This window comes from Herpailurus yagouaroundi, unplaced genomic scaffold, assembly GCF_014898765.1.
Source record: "Herpailurus yagouaroundi ecotype Mexico unplaced genomic scaffold, PumYag 253, whole genome shotgun sequence".
Lineage (NCBI taxonomy): Eukaryota > Metazoa > Chordata > Mammalia > Carnivora > Felidae > Herpailurus > Herpailurus yagouaroundi.
Window position 1 is genome coordinate 9,366,811 of NW_024412470.1, and position 13,253 is coordinate 9,380,063.

Below are 13,253 nucleotides of genomic sequence, written 5' to 3' on the forward strand. Positions count from 1 at the left end.
CTGAATTTGGAATCAGGAAAGGATGTGCCTTGGTTTTAGGGATGGAAAAAGGAAGTAGAAAATGGATTAGGGCATGTGGGTGGGCAGGTGGGCCAGGGCACGGGGCAGGTGGGACAGAGCCTGGAGAGAAAAACAGGTGCTTCAGCTTCAAGGCACCCCTCCATCGTATTTCCCCCCTAATTCACCTAAAATGTTAACACACTTGGTGCCTCAGAACTTAATTTTCTCCCAATGATCATATAGATCAACCTATACATTCCTTGTAAAAACAAAAAGTCCTTAGCTCTACTTGCAAAATAGTAACCCTGACCTCATTGTGTTAAAAGTAAATCTGACTTGTTCTTTTCTTGGTTTTAATTACAAATGCTCCCCACATTAACTCAGATGCTTCTGCTGATTCCAGAACAGATGGCCTTTTATTGAAGTCATTTCTCTCTGGTCATAATTTCCCCAAACATGTGACCTGTTTTTGTACAGACAATACCTTAAAAAGGGGAACAAACTCAATTTTGGAATCTCTTCATCTTTCTACCCACTAGTTCCCCTCAACCTGCTTTTCACTTCCTCGAAGCAAGAATTATTTTTACCTTCTCCACAGCTCTCCAACTACTGAGCACAGCGTAACTCTCAGTGCATGTGTGTGTTGAACTCACCCGCAAAGAATGACAGTTGATGTGGAGGAAACTTCTTGATAGTGGCAGTGACAGAATTTCAGAATGGGCGGCCATGGGCAGGAACAGAATCCCTGGCTCTGGGGCTCCTTAAGAAGGGAGTGGATGTGAGGGCAAGAAGCTCCAAATCTCAAGAAAGGACTCTAGCTTCTCAAACAGTAACCGCTTTGGATAAATAACCGAGCCTGTGAACCGCCATCCAGTGTAAAGATGGAGGAAATGAGGAGGGGATGGGAGTAGAGGGAGAGACATACAGGGAAGAGCCTGAAAGGAATGTCCGTCTTCTGCATGTGAGGAGACACTGATACTCTTCCGTGGTCGTTTCCACTCTCCTCCGGGAGCTTCCAGTTCAATGGTTTGCATCCGCGAAGCCATTCCCAGGTTTCTCTTCTTAATGAAGGGGAAGTTGAATGGATCTTGGAAGCCAAGGATGTCTTTAATTTGTCCATTTCAGGGACGAGGTCAGATGGGATCATACAAAGAGGGACATCAGCCTCTCTGCACGGGTAGTTGAGTTCAAAGTGGAACTCGTCTTCCTAGAAGCAAGAAGGCAGGTCAGAATGCTCAGAGATGCCTGTGGGTCTCCATGGAGAGTGGCCAGAACCGTCCTGTCTCGTGCTCTTGCCCCCACTCTTGAAGATCTCCTCTGGGAAGGTTCCCCGGGTGCTGCTGGTTTGCAATCGCCTTACTTCCTTTCTCTCCAGCAGGTGGCGCAATAAGATTCAAGATGCTTTGGAAAATCCTCAAGACCCCAATTCCTCTGAAGCTTGGTTTGGGGAGAAGAAGCCTCAACTCAGCTCCTAGACATAAGAAAAGAACGTGTGGAAAACACTGAACATGGAATAAGCATGTATTGGCTAAGTTAAAATAGTCTGAGACTGAAGAGGTAGGGATAACAAGAGGGGTAAGGAGGTCTGTGGTGGCCTGGAGAGAACTACACATTCATTAGACATTCATTAAACCGCCCTCATTAGACACTTTTCCTCCTTAAAGACTAGACAGAAGCATTTCAAAATGTTAATAGGTTGATGAGCCCACAGAACGTTTTTCCACTATTTTACCGACAAAATTTTCCAAATTTTCTGCACTAAGTAGATCTTCATTTCATACCTACCAAATATTAAATATTATTACAAAAATCTCTTTTATATCAATATTCAAGATCTAAGTTATACTGGTTCTACTATCTCTGTTTGTAAGTAGTGAGTGACAAAATCTGACTTCTCTTGGATGATTGGGCATGTTGGAGATCATTGTGCTCGTTGCTGTGGATATTATGTGTCCTGATGCCATATTGGTAAGACATACAGAACATGAACCCTTCTATCACCCATGCTATAGAGTTGTTTCCATGTCAAGCTTCCAGTTCTCCCAAGTTAAAGCATTTCTCTCATTCATCAAAGACATATTCTAGAAAAGTTTTAAACAATGGGGTTACATGAGTACTAATCCAATGGTATGAGGAGAGACCAAGGTTGGGAAATCAGTTAGGAGTCCGTTATCATGGTTTAGGAGTCAAAAGCATGATGGCAGTATTAAGGAAGAAATGGAAGCAAGAGGTATTCTAACGGATGGGTACAGAGGGTTTAGTAATGGATAAGCAGTTCAAGGGGAAAAGAGGAATCAGTAATGGGGACAAGGCCAAGCATCTGGAAACATTCGAGTACTGGTGACAGAAATAAGTAAGTCAAATGGCGAAGATGGTGCATTAAGACGTGTCATGTTACTGGAAGTTTTGAAATAGATTGGGGCGCCTGGGTGGCTCAGTCGGCTAAGCGTCTGACTTCGGCTCAGGTTACGATCTCCTGGCTCAGGAGTTCGAGCCCCGCGTCGGGCTCTGTGCTGACAGCTCAGAGCCTGGAGCCTGCTTAGGATTCTGTGTCTCCTCTCTCTGCCCCTCCCCTGCTTGTGCTCTGTCTCACTCTGTCTCTCAAAAATAAATAAATGTAAAAAAACATTTTTTAATAGATTAACAGGATATGTTGGGTCATTAAAATAGCGTAACACCTATTAGTGAATATAGTAAATGTTAATATTACAGCAATTTTGGGGGGCGCCTTGGTGGCTCAGTCGGTTAAGCATCTGACTGGCTCAGGTCATGATCTCACGGCTCATGAGTTCAAGCCCTGCATCAGGCTCTGTGCTGACAGCTGGGAGGCTAGAGCCTGCTTTGGATTCTGTCGCCCTCTCTCTCTGCCCCTCCCTCGCTCACACTTTGTCTCTCTCTCCTTCAAAAATAAACATTAAACAAAAATTTTTTAATGACAGCAATGCCTTTATTTTAAAAAATATACAGGGCACCTGGATGGCTCAGTTGGTTAAGCGTCTGACTCTTGATTTCAGCTCAGCTCATGATCTCACCATTCATGAGTTCGAGCCCCACATCAGGCTCTGCAGTGACAACACAGGTCCTGCTTGGGATTCTCTGTCTCTATCTCTCTCTCAAAAATAAATAAATAAACATTTTAAAACTATACATATACAAATTATCCATTTGCAAAAATCAGAACTAAAAAATTAAGGGAACCCAAAAGAAAGGGTTCCATAGGATTTCCCTGGTCCCTGTGAATGTGACCTTACTTCAAAATAGGGTCTCTGCAGACGTAATCAATTTAAAATGATGAGTTCATACAGAATCAGGTGGGCCCTAATCCATTGTGACCAGAGTCCTTTTAAGACAAGAAAAAACATCGGGGCACCTGGGTGGCTCAGTCAGTCAAGTGTCCGGCTTCGGCTCAGGTCGTGATCTCACGCTCTGTGAGTTCGAGCCCTGGGTATAGGGCTCTGTGCTGACAGCTCGGAGCCTGGAGCCTGCTTCGGGTTCTGTGTCTCCCTCTCTCTCTCCCCCTGCCCTGCTCACGCTCTGTCTCTCTCTGTCTCAAAAATAAGTAGTGCTTTAAAAAAGAATCCAAAAAGACAAGAACAGACATAAAAACAGACACAGAAGGGAGACAGCCAGGAGAGGATGGAGCATGATGCCACAAGTCAAGTCCAGAGCTACCAGAAGCTGGGAGACTCCTCCTCCAGAAGCATAGGAGACAACATGTCCTGTCTACACCTTGATTTCAGCCTTGTAGCCTCCAGAGCTACAAGGGAATACATTTCTGTTGTTTTAAACTGCCCACTTTGCTATGGCAGGACTGGAGACTAATACAGTCCCTCTTGAACGCTCAGAGCACGCGAGGAGAGGTAGATGTTTAGTTTTGAAGGCGGGGTGGATATTACAGGATTATGTCACTATGGAGAGCCACACGCCATGTAAAGTTACCCATGAAACAGATGGGGAGATTAGGAGCGTGTTGGTCCAATAACTCTGTGTGCTTTTTCCTTGATAAGGGTGGCTGCTGCCTTTATCACTGTGTGATGAAGGCTGAAGCCTCGTCACCAGAAACAAAGAGGTGTTTGGCCAGCCCACTCTCCTAGCACACCCCATCCCCACCAAAGAAACACGTCCTAGGCACCTCAGTGTACCCCTTCCTCCCTGGTGAAGGCTGCTGGTGCTTGGAAGGCCAACAAGCTCACAGAATGTTCCAACATAACACGGGAAGACAAAAGACAAGAAGCTCATCTATAAATTGAGAATGAGCCAGCTGTGGAGACAAAAGGGGAAAAGGAGTCAAGTTTCAATAATATGAGATAACCATGACAAGCACGGATGTGCCCTGTAGGCTACAGTCTTCCCCACTCGAAATGTTAGTAAGACATTTGGCATTCTCTTACAAAAAAACACTCTCCCCTTTTCAGTGTGGTAAGAGAAGCCCCAACATCCTCTTGGTTATTAATTAACAGGAAAATTTGAAGTTTGAGTTGTGTAAGTTTCCAGGGGAGATTATTTAACTTGCTGAGTATTTTTTTCCTAAGGAAGTTTTAATTCAGCAAACACGCATTGAACACTTACCTGCTGAAGAGACCAAGAACTTTTTTCAAGTCTCTGCTCTCAAGGAGTATGCACACCAGTGGGAGAGACAGACAAAGAAATAAATAGCTAGAGGATACTGACGTTTTAAAAAATTGCAGTGCAATAACGGTCCCTGTTGGGGGTTGTGATAATAATAACGATAGTGGTAATAATAATGTCGAATGTACTATATGTTTTACATACGTTAAGGGAGCAGAGAGAAAAGTGTGCCCAGCTCCCTCTGGAGTGATAAGGGTGCCCGTCTGTCCCATTGGCAAGCTCCTATTCCTCCAAAGAGCCAAGGGAGGGAGAAAAGGGCCAGCAAGAGACCTGGAGCCTTAGGAATTCATGTAGTCTTTGCAGAAATGCCAACAGCACAGGAGATGATGTGGGAGAGTGGGACACGAGGCCGGGGCCATATCTTGAAAATCTGTGTGTGAGCCTCATTCCCTGACCCAGGTGTTTCCAGACTGGTGTCCATAAACACATGGAGGGATTTTGAACTTCTCTGTAAGAACGCATGCATGCATGTGATGGTGCCTTGTTTCAAATATCATCTAAAAAACATCATATTAACATATTCTGACCATCTGGATAAACCACCTTGTAAGAGAGCACTGCCAGTGATTTTAGGCTTTGCATTTGCATTTAGAACAACGTTTGCCCCAAGCAGTGCTTATTTGATTGTAGCTTGTCACATACTAAGTGTGGTGAACATTCAGGAACTCTTAGCTGTCTGTGTCTGTTTACTAGTAGGATCTGGGGCAGAGACTACTGGTTGTACTGCTCCTAATACAAGTTTCTCCTTTTTTCAAAGTCATGAAACCCCAAAGACTTAGGCAGGCACATAGCTGTCCAGAAAAAAACAAAAAAACAAAAAACAAAAAAAAACAAAAAACAAAAAAACAAAAAAAAACCCCAAACAAAAGCCACATTGCCCAGTCTTTTTTGAAGCTAGCTCAAGTTCAAGTCAACAAGTCAGGTATAAGCAGAAGTACCTTGTGACAGCTTCCAGGAAATTTTCTTTAAAAAAGAAAAAAAAAAAAGATGTCTTTATGTGTTTATTTATTTTGAGACAGAGAGCGCGAGCCACTGGGGGAGGGGCAAAGAGAGAAGGAGAGAGAGAATCCCAGGCAGGCTTTGCAGTGACAGCACAGAGCCTGACGTGGGGCTCAATCCCATGAACGAAGAGATCATGACCTGAGCCAAAATCAAGAGTCAGATGCTTTACTCACTGGTCCACCCAGGCACCCCAGGGAACCTTTCTTAACAGCAAGGTGATTTTCTCTATATGTTCATAAGGTGAAGTTTACCACTGTGTTGTTCAAATGCCCCATGTCCTTATTGATTCTTAACTGATTCTGTTAATTACTGATACAGGCGAATTAACCTTTTCCACTGTGATTCCGGGTGTCTGTTTTTTTCTTGTACCTATTTCAATTTCACCTTATAAGTATCAAGTTCATGTTCGGGGGAACAATATGAAAATATTTGGATCACCTCAGTAACCATCATTTAATAGAGAAATTTCACATGATTTCCTCATTTCCATTTGTAGATTTATAACCATTTCGGTGCCAGTAGTGTTCTTTAAAAAAAAACAAAAACAAAACTCAGTCTTTTAATTAGAGCATTTAGTCATTTGTATACACAATTCCTGATATATGTTTGGACTTAAATTTCCACCTTATTTTATACATTCTTCTTTCCCCATCTTTCTCTCTCCCTTTTTAGACTGTTTTTTTCCACTGGCATTCTTATCCTGTACCGGTTTGTAAATCATACTCTCTTATTTAATCCTTTTAGTAGTTATCCCAGACATGGTAACATGAATCTTAGTTTACAGGTATGCAATGTTAATAAGTGTTTTTATTCTTCTCTTGGACAATGGAAGAAACTCAGGACATGTCACCACCCTCCTCCTTTGAAAGCCCCATACTTTACTATTGCGCATTACATATCTTATTTTCCAAATCTCAGGTTTATAGAGCCTGCATTCATTTAGATGTACCCACATATTCCTACTCTGCCCTTCATTCCTTCCTGAATGTTGGCCCTACATCTAGGAACATTTCCTTCTGCCTCAAGTACATCCTTTAGAATCTTATTTAGTGCAGAACAAATTCTCTGTTTTGTTTGTCTGAAAATATCTTACTGTGTATAGAATTTTAGGCTGAGGGTGCCTGGGTGGCTCAGTCATTAAGCATCTGACTTTGGCTCAGGTCATGATCTCACAGTTGGTGAGTTCGAGTCCCACATCGGGTGAGCACGATCCCTGCTTTGAGTAAAAACACGAGACCGAGGTGAGCCCCGCCTCTCTCTCTCTCTCTCTCTCTCTCTCTCTCTCCCCAGCTCACTTGTGCCCTCTCTCTTAAAAAAAAATAATAATTTCAGATTGATAATGTTCTCTTTCAGGATATTGAAGATATCCCACGGTTTTCTGATTTCCGTTATTGCTGTTTAAAACTCAGCTAAAAGTGTACCTATCACTCCTTTGAATATAGTCAGTCTTCCCCTCAATCTGGCTGCCTCAAAAAAAAAAAAATTGTAACTACTTGTTATGGAAATTTTAAAACATGTTCACAGTTAGAAAGACTCATCTAATAAACCCTTTCATGCCCACATCCCAGCTTCAATAATTATCAACATTTTTGCCACTTTTGTGTCAGCTCTTCCCACATATGCACACACTTAGGCACTAGTTTTAGGATTTTATTTTTACTGGTGTATTTTAGGACAGATACAAAATATTATCTCATGTCTTTTCATCTGTAAAGCCTTCAATATGCACCTCGAACTGATAAGGACTTTATTAACATAAGAGCCAAGCCATTATCACAACCAGTCAAATCAGCAAAACCCCTTAACTCTTCTAATACCCATTTTCTGTTCACATTTCCTGCTTGTCCCACAGAGGCTTTTCACAGCTGGTTGGTGGGAATCAGGATCTAAAGAAGTCCACATATCACCTTGGTTGTTATTTCCCTTAAGATGATTTTGTTAGAAGCGGCCCTTTCTTGATTTTTTCTCCCCTTGCTATACGTTTGTCAGAAAAACAAAACAAAACAGATAATTCCTTAGAAAGACCCACATTCTAGAGATTTGGTTTTCTCTAGTTGTTGGTTAATTTCTTCACATTGCTATGAATTGTCAGTCAGACCTAGAGGTTTGATTGGGTTTGAGTTCAGAATATTTGAGGCAAGTGAATTTTTTCAGCGTATTCATGATGAATAAAAGGTTTGCTTTTCCCTGTTTAGCGGCTCTAAGATTAAACAATGGTTTCAAAGTGTGTCAGCTGATGCCTCCATTATGAAGTCCCCCCTCGACCTTCCACCCAAGGTTTTAGAACCACTGAGGACTGTTGCCTAGATTTGTGACTTCAACAGAGACTTAAAAGCAATGGTTTTCTTACTGCTCCCATTCCTTCTGAGCAAGTAGCTGCAAACCTTCTAGAAAACCTCTCCTCCATCTACTCTTTCAGTGTCCTAAAAATACAGTTTGTACAAGAAAGACAGCATAGATGCTGGATCCTTTCCCTCTTAATTTTCAGGACAGAAAATTAAGGTGCTTAAGCCACCTCCAAACACAGTTGGTCCGTAGAGCCTTTTCAGAAGGATTCTTGTGGCTTTCATCTTCTTCTTCTTCTTCTTGGAAAAATCAGCTTTACTTGAATGTTCATCCAATAAAATTCACCTATGTTGAGTATACAGTTTGAGGAGTTCTGATGAATGAAATATTTATGCAAACACATCACAGTCAGGATTAGAACATTTCGGGATGCTGGCGGTTAAGCATCTGACTCTTGATTTCGACTCAGGTCATGGTCTCACGGTTCGTGGGATCGAGCCCCGTGTCAGGATCCATAGGGACAGCACAGAGGCTGCTTGGGATTCTCTTTCTCCCTCTCTCTCTGCCCCTCCCCCGCTCTCTCTCTTTTTAAATCAATCAATCAATATTTTTTAAAAGATTAGAACATCTCCAGGACCCCCCAAAAACTTTTCTCTTGTCCTTTCAAGTCAATCTGTGCTCCCCACCCTGTCTCCAAGCAGCCTCTGTCTGCTTTCTATCACATTGTCTACATTTCCTAGAATGTTCTATAAGTGAAATCACCCAGATTTAGTCTTTTCTATGGGCATCTTTCTCTTAGCATAATGTTTTTGAGATTAATCTATGCTGTTTCATGTGTTGGTAGTTCTTTTTGTTGGACATTTTATCCTTGCATAAGTAGATCAATACTCTGCCAAAGACTCGAAGGGACCCCTCTGCAGATCTCTGGACCTCCTACCCCTTCCCGTGTATTTACGTCCTGTTTGGTACTCTGTTCTGTACCTTCACCCTCTGCAGCCTGCCCAAACCCCATTGTCTGGATGCTCAACTCAAAGGGACAGTTGGGCTCTGTCTTGGTTGCCCCTTCCTGCACCACAGCCTGAAAACTTCTTCTAGGCACTAATTCAGGGCAGGTACAGAGCTCACCTTGTTTGTATCTTATCTCAGGGGGATCACAAACATGCATTGTCTGTCCAATGTCTGAAAACAGTCACTTTATATATTTTGTTCAGTCTTCCAGGTTTTTAAGGGAGAAGGGCAATTCCCGTAGAATTCAATCCTTCATGGTGGAAGCAGAAGCCTCCTGAATCTTTTTGACAAGTTGAAATTCGTTATTTTTTCAATCAACTTTACTGAGGTATAATCTATATACTTTAAAATTCACAGTTGATGTCTCCAGGTTGTTGATTTTGACAAATGCATGCAACATATAATCACCTCTATCTCCCCCGGAAAGTTCCCTCATTCCTTTTTGCCATCAGTCTTCATCCACACCTCTCAACCTGGGCAACCACTTATCTACTCTCTGTCACTACAGAATAATTGCATCTGTCCTGATATTTTAAGTATATAGAATCATTTTGTCTTTTGTAACTGGCTTCCTTCACCAGTATCATGTCTGAAGATTTATTCACGTCATTGTATATAACAATGTTTTGGCTTTTTTATTTCTGGGTACACGCTTTCATTCCTTTTGGTTAAATACCTAGGAGCAGAATTGCTGGGTCTTATGTAAGTATATGCTAAATTTTATGAGAAATTGCCAAACTCTTTTCCAAAATGGTTACACAATTTTACATTTCCAGCAGCAAAGCCTAAAAGTTTCAATTGCTCTGTATTATCACCAAGAATGGTTTTGCCGCTTTTTAAAACTTCAATTTAATCTAAATACTGAATATAAGTGGTGAAGGTAGACATCTTTGCTTGGTCTGTGATCTTATGAGAAAGAATTCAATCTTTCACAATTAAGCACGATTGCTAGCTATCAGCTTTTCATAGCTATCCTTTATGAGACTGAATAAGTTCCCTCTCAGTCTTGGTTTGCCAACAGATTTTACCAAGAAGGAATTTTGGATTTTGTCATCCTTTTTCTTTATCGAGGGAGCTAATTATATACTTTTCTTTATTCGTCTGTTAATATGATGATTCACATTGATTTATTTTCCAATGTTAATCACCCTTCCATTCTTGGGATAACCACATTTGGTCATAATGAATTATCCTTTTTATATATTTGATATATTTGATAAGACAGACCTTTACATTTATGATCACAAAGAATGTTGGGGCACCTGGGTGGCTCAGTCAGTTAGGTATCCAACTTCAACTCAGGCCAGGATCTCACACTCCGTGAGTTCGAGCCCCACGTCAGGCTCTGTGCTGACAGCTCGGAGCCTGGAGCCTGCTTCAGATTCTGTGTCTCCCTCTCTCTCTGCCCCTCCCCTGCTCATGCTCTGTGCCTCTCTCTCTCTCTCTCTCTCTCTCTCTCTCTCTCTCTCTCTCTCTCTCCCTCAAAAGGAATAAACAATTAAAAAAATTTTTTTAAAGAATGTTGTTCTATAGTATTCATTTTTCTTGTAATGTCTTTTTCTGGTTGTGGTATCCAGGTTAGGCTAACCTCATAAAAATAATGCCTCCTTTTCAATTTTCTGGGAGAGTTTCTGTAAAATTGGTATTAGTTGCTCCTCAAATGTTTGGTAGAATTGCCCAGTTTACTGTGCGGGAAGGTTTAAACTACAAATTCTGTTTGTTTCATCTGTATGAGGGTATTTAGTTGATCAATGTCTTTGAATGATCTTTGGCATTTTATGTCTTTCAAGGAAGTTGTCTTTTTCATCTAGTTTGTCAGGTTGTTGGTGTAAACTTACTTATAATACTCTAATAGCTTTTTACTATCTATCGAGTCTGTAGTGATGTCCCCTCTGTTATTTCTGATATTGGTAAACGTTGTCTTCTCTCTTTCTTTATTACTTTTTTTTTTTTTTTTTTTTTTTTAGCAGTTAGATTTTGCATACTTTGGAGTCATTCTATTCGTGTTTCTTTTGCTTGGGATTCATTGAGCTTCTTGAATTTGGTACTCCTCCCTGCTGATCCTAGCTGCCTTGCTTTACTGGACTTCTAGCTCTGTCTCCTCAACTCAGGGAATCCACTGCCTGTCTGCCCATTCCTATGATGTGGCCTACAAACTCTTTCCAGCAGTAAGCTTGGCAATAATAAAGATCCCTGGCTTGTTTCTGCTCTCTCAGGGACTGCCATCCTATCTGTCTGATGTCCAATGGAACAAAAAAATCATTTCATGAATTTTGTCTGATTTTTACATTGTTTCATAGAAAAGAGTAAATCTAGTTCCTGCTACTCCATCTTTGCTGGAAACCAGGAACTAACTTCTACTGAATATCTACTATGCACAAACACTTTTCATTTCTTCTTTCAATCAATTCTATTAGAAGTCCTATGATGAACATACACTATTAATCCTTTTCACAGATGAGGAAACCAGGGAATATGACAAATTAATGAACAAAGTCATACATCGTATTAAATGACAGAACTAGGGGCAACTGGATGCCTTGGTAAGTTAAGCATCTGACTCTTTTTTTTTTTTTAATTTTTTTTTTTCAACGTTTATTTATTTTTGGGACAGAGAGAGACAGAGCATGAGCAGGGGAGGGGCAGAGAGAGAGGGAGACACAGAATCAGAAACAGGCTCCAGGCTCCGAGCCATCAGCCCAGAGCCCGACGCGGGGCTGGAACTCACGGACCGCGAGATCGTGACCTGGCTGAAGTCGGACGCTTAACCGACTGCGCCACCCAGGCGCCCCAAGCATCTGACTCTTAATTTCAGTTCAGGTCATGGTCTCATGATTCGTGTGACTGGGCCCCGTGTCAGACTCTGAGCTGACAGCACAGAGCCTGCTTGGAATTCTCTCTCTCCTTCTCTCTTGGCACCTCCCCTGCTTGTGATTTCTCTCCCTCTCAAAATAAATAAATAAACTTAAATAAATAAATAAATAAATAAATAAATAAATAACAGAATTATTTGATCACAGATGTATTTTACTACAAAAGGATGCTACCTCCACATAAAGCAGAGAGATCGAAAAGTGCATGAATGCAAATAAATAAAATCCACTCTGTAAAATTTATTTGAATCATAACTATTTAAATGATCAGTTGAAACTGCCCCTTTTTCTAGTGGTGATAGCAAGATGTGATCTGGGGACGACAATTTTACATTTCCAATGACTATCTTTGTTGATTTTCCTTTCTTGCCCTTTAATGGTATCATGGGCAGATTCTCCACATTTCTGGCCACTTTGGCTATAAAAGGTCCAGTCCACTTTGAAGTTCCAATCCCATATGCAATCTAAACCCTTCCCTCACTAGACTCCAAGGGACTTGGAGAGAATTTACCAGTCTTCCTTCTCCAACCCCTGGGGTGGCACGAGGAACATGGTCTTGTTTTGTACACTTCCCCTCCCTGTCTTCTCAATATCTGACCCCTCTGAGGTTGAGGGGTCAAAGGGGAACAGAAGAGGCAGAGCTCTTCCTGTATAACTGCTGCTTGGGTGGTGCTGAGGCACTACTAGTCTTTTCCTGACCTGTGAGGTTCCTATTTTCCTGCTGTGCTCTGCTCTTAAGATGTATTTTCATGAGGAAGCCACCTTCAGTCAGCTCTGTCCCTGCTCCTTTGGCCCCGCGTGTGGTTCTATACCCGCTCTGGTGAAGTATTACCTTATTTAACCTAGAGTCTTCCATGGTTTCTGCCTCCTTCTATAACCCCTCTGCCCCTTCACGTGGAGCCAGGAAGCTGCCGAGGTCCTCTTTGGCACTCTCAAAGGACCAAGGGGAGCTAGTATGGGTTTGGCCACCATTCCCTTCCACACTCACCACACTAAGGCTCGTTCCTGTCCTCCAGCCTTGGATTATCTCTCCAAGCCTCCCTTCTCAGCTCTCTCTCAGGATGACATGGAGTAACCAGCTTTCCTAAGAAATCCCTCACCATCATCAGCCCTGGCGGCAGCAAAGGGGAATATTTCTGAGGTTCTGTGGGTCATCGAGTCCCTCTGGGGAGCGAGCTGCCAGTCTCTCCCCCTGTTGGCACTCTAAGTTCTAGGTTGGTATTCTTGGAACCCCCAGCGCCTTCATTTAAATTCTGGAGGTGAGAGAATTACCTCATGGGAAGGGATGGGAAGGGAATTACCTCCTGCTGAGAGAATAATGGCTTTCCCCTTTCCCTCCCCCTGTCCCCAGTAATCTCTTCATAATAGCTTGTTTGCTAGGTGATGACTGTGGGTAATAGGGCTGTTTTCGTTCCTCTCAGCAAGTTCTGGGGGGCGGGGGGGGGGGGGGGGGGG

General features: G+C 42.2%; 1 long non-coding RNA gene across 1 annotated transcript in view; it reads right to left on the minus strand.

Annotated features, from left to right (window-relative positions):
* Positions 1-388: 388 nt before the first annotated feature.
* Positions 389-13,253, minus strand: part of LOC121020841 (uncharacterized) — a 38,691-nt gene continuing 25,826 nt past the window's right edge. Inside the window, exon 6 of the long non-coding RNA XR_005786318.1 lies at positions 389-1,471. This is a non-coding gene — a long non-coding RNA (uncharacterized LOC121020841). The remainder of the gene's footprint in view (positions 1,472-13,253) is intronic.